The sequence below is a fragment of the Mytilus californianus genome, unplaced genomic scaffold, assembly GCF_021869535.1.
Source record: "Mytilus californianus isolate M0D057914Y unplaced genomic scaffold, xbMytCali1.0.p SCAF_1, whole genome shotgun sequence".
Taxonomy (NCBI): Eukaryota; Metazoa; Mollusca; class Bivalvia; order Mytilida; family Mytilidae; genus Mytilus; species Mytilus californianus.
In genome coordinates, this window is record NW_026262581.1 from 44,896,916 (window position 1) to 44,901,231 (window position 4,316).

Genomic DNA, 4,316 nt, shown 5'->3' on the forward strand with positions numbered 1-4,316 from the left:
ATCCCCTTCGAGTGCCTTCCAAATTTCACAAAGTTGTCAATTTCATTAACACCTGTTAGCATATTTTGATTCATTCAGTTAGCTGATTAAGGTTATGACCCTTAAACTCATCTTCTGATATCACCGGCAACCACACGTTGATTAATTTTTTTTATACAATGAGTGCAGAAAGGTATAAATTGTCAAAGAATTAGAGAAAACCTAATCCGTTTTTTGCGCACTTTTAAGGATTTATTTGTTTTCCATGCTCTTCAATTCGTATTTGATATTGCCTTCTTACTGTTTTGATTCGATCGCCACTAATGTAAATACTACAAATGGGACGATACCTCTGCTGGTGGACTGTAAGTACCTTAGGTATCACCAGCCCAGATTCCAGGATCAAAAATACGGACATTGTTTGATTGAAATTTGCTACTAGTATAATAACATTTTGACAATTATGTTAAATTTATCAATATATTTCCGTCTATCAAAGCTCTCAATCCTAACAGGATTTGGCATTACTTTAGGTTCTTTTTTGTTTAATCAGATCTTCAACTTTTTATTGAGTTTGGGATTGTAAATGTTTTGGCTTCGAGCAGCACTGAAAAGACGTTATTTTCCTAAATACGCATCTGGTAGACTAAAATTGGTACCGTTTATGTTATTACTACCACTGGGTCTATACTTTTGCAAATGGGCTGTTAGTCCGTTGGATATCACCAGCTGAGTAGTCTGTACTTCCATACTCATACCTGTCAACTGTCACTATTTGTGGGGGATTTCCCCCATGAAAGCTCCCAAATGAAAATTTTGAAAGAACGATTTTGTCCAAAATTCAAAACAAAACAATCAATTTAACATGGCTGTAGATTTGTACAAGTATGTAGTATGATACTATCTTGAAAATACGGATATCGTTTGATTGAAATTTGATGTTATAAAATTTGGGAATCATTTTAAATCAAGGAATAAATCTCCCGCATGAAAAGCTCTGATTCCTTAACCGGATTTGGGTATACTTTGTGTGTTTTTTGTTTTATCAGCTATCCAACGTTTGTAAGGGGAAATGGATGTTAAAATACTTTGGCCTCGAGCATCGTTGAAGAGACATACGTTAATTGTCGATATGCGCATCTGGTGCAGTAGTTAATGTCAGTATGAGTGCGAGTTGTGGGTATTGATGTTGAAGCTTTTTATGTAGGAATTTTGTAACTCAATCTTTAGTTTCCTGTGTTAATTTCGTTTATTGACCATTGATCGTCATGTAGTTTTTCTTTTGACCATGGTGTTGTAATTTTCAAATTTTTGAAACAGTTAGTCAGTGACTTTATATACTTATTCAGCGCGTCAAGTCCCCATTATCAAGACGTTCAAAGCTTCTTGATTCTCAATATACAAAGAAGATGTGGTATGATTGCCAATGAGACAACTCTTCACATGAGTCCAAATGACACAGAAATAACAACCATAGGTCACCGTACGGCCTTCAACAATGAGCAAAGCTCATACCGCATAGTCAGCTATAAAAGACCCCGAAATGACAAATGTAAAACAATTCAAACGAGAAAACTAACGGCCTAATTTATGTACAAAATAATGAATGAAAAACAAATATGCAACACAGCAACAAACGACAACCACTGAATTATAGGCTCCTGACTTGGGACAGGCACATACATACAAGATGTGGCGGGGTTTAACATGTCAGTGGGCGCCCAATCCTCCCCCTAATCCTGGGACAGTGGTGTAACAGTACAACATAAGAACAAACTATAAAAATCAGTTGAAAAAGGCTTAACTCATCAGATGGATACAATAGAAATACATCTAACAAACACACAGAGTGGACGTGGCCGGGTACTTGTACATCCCAACAACAAAAAGACACTAAGTACAGATCTGAGAGTACTCGCAGTTACTGACAACTAGACGAGTGACATTAACCATAAAATTTTATTTTTAATGCATCCACCTAACATACGGCTGAATCATATACCATTCGAAAGCACAACATCTGTACTATCTTTTTTGCCCGGTCGTCAAAAATTCGTATGGTGCAGTTTCCGTCAAATCACAACGAAAGGTCAAGGACATACAATTTCTAATTTTACTAGATGTCAGCATTTTTGCATATTTTGTCTTCTGAATAATAATATTTTGTATGGACATATGAAAATCTGTTAGAACAGACGTTAATATTAACTTATCAAAAGCACTTTGAAATATTAATGTCGGATTTTTAATAAATAGCGCCGTTTTCCAGAATTTCCATTGAAAATGACAAAAATGCATGAAAACCAAATTTTTGTCTGTGATTCAACTATTATTCACCATTAAACCAAATAACATACTTTATTTAGTGCTAAGGATGTTTTTGACACAATTAGATTACTGCAATTACGCTTCTTGTTTATTAAACAGCCAATTATAACAGCCATGCAGTTGCCCAAAATACCGCCATCTGCAAAAAGATAGCTTTTTCAGCTGTTCTTTGTTTAAACAATTTGTATGTAGTCAATATTAGGTTTAAAAACACAAATCTTAAAAGTGCAAAAATGTTAAACGACAGAATACACAGGTCAGTCATGCTTTTAGTGGAAAGTTTTGGAGCAAAACTTTGATATTTCAATATTTATATGTTTTCTTGGTTGCTTATACTGCATCTTGTATTGACTGAGGAAGTGAAAATTATTATAAGCTAGCCACTAAAATGTTCTTTATGCCTGGTCAAGGTATTTAATCCGATCGAACTACGTAATTCTTGTAAATAAATTGAGACTTTCTCAATTATATTTACTTACATTAATTTTTTAGATGGAAATTCTAGCAATTCGCAATAACCATATACATACACTCCCTGAATAGTTTACATATAAATACATTGTAATATAAAGATGCTTGATGAATTGTTGATGTTTGACGCAATTTTCGGTTCAGCACTATTGGTTACTAAAGTATTTAGCGGCGATCAGTTTTTATTGGTGGAGGCCCACGGAGTGCCCAAGGAACCACCGACCTTCGGCAGGAAAACTGTCAATCTCCATCAACAATACATTAGTTATAGCTATTAGTATCAAGGACGAAATTACTGTGTAGGTGTCACAACAAAAATCTACCAATCAGCATTGATCACCTTTTGTAAAAGTAGGCAACCTCTTACAAAACGAAGCAGTTTTGATATTGATGTTTACTTCAGCTAAATGTTACAAGTAATGTTGCTTAATAGAAACAGAAATGTAAATGCATTTGAACCACTTTTATTTCAAATTTAATTGGCCATGATTTTGCATTAAAATTTCAATTTAGATGTGCCACATAACATTTTAAGACATTTAGAAAAAAGAGCACTATTTTAGTAAATCATCTGTTAAGCATTGGTTGGACATTGGTTGGACATTGGCATATCAACCTAAAGATAGTACATGTACATTAAGAATAAATATGGTTAAAAGGGAGTTATTTTATTCTAAAATATCTATACAATTGTGAGAAATGAAAGTTGTGGTTGAATTTATCCAGTGGCAGTTGTTATCGAATAGTTCGTTTCTATGTATGTTGCATTGTCGTTTGTTTTTTTTGTTGTTGTTGCACCTAGTCAGTGTTTCTGTTGTTTCGTTGTTTTCCTCTCATAGTTGATGTGTTTCCCTCGGGTTTAGTTTGTAACCCGGATTTGTTTTCTCTCCATCGATTAACGACTTTTGAACAGTGGTATACTACTGTTGCCTTTATTTGTCCAGTTTTTTAATTGATTTTATGTCATCTAATCTTAAATTATGTTTGTGGAAATTTATTGTGCACTGAGCACTCTGTCGTTGATCTGACAGCGACTTTTGGTGATTTTCTCACTTTATTTTCATATTTTTCCGTTCGGGTTTTTAATGGTGCGAAGATCTCACAACAAGTGATATATTAGTTCATGAAAAAAACCCGTACAAAATGTTATGTATAAGTGTTAAAAACATGGATTAAAACAATCTAACTAAAATTCGGATCTATCACGACTCGCCTGCTCATTTATCGTATGAGAATAACGAAATCAAAGATCTACATTTTAATAAGATTGGGGTTAACTTTATGAGATAGCTTGAAAGCAGGTATGTTCTGGTAAATTTTAAGAGATAACTATTTTTAACTCTATTTGAATATATCTATTATGAAACAAATCCCTTTACGTATAACCTCTATATGTGCACTTTGAACTTCCTTAATTCTACCATACAATGTCGGAGGAATATTGCTCATTACAATTTTTTTAAGACTAACAGATGTATATGTGAATGAAAAGAACAAAAGGAAAAAAGGCGTAGAGACAAGATGATTCCTATATTTCC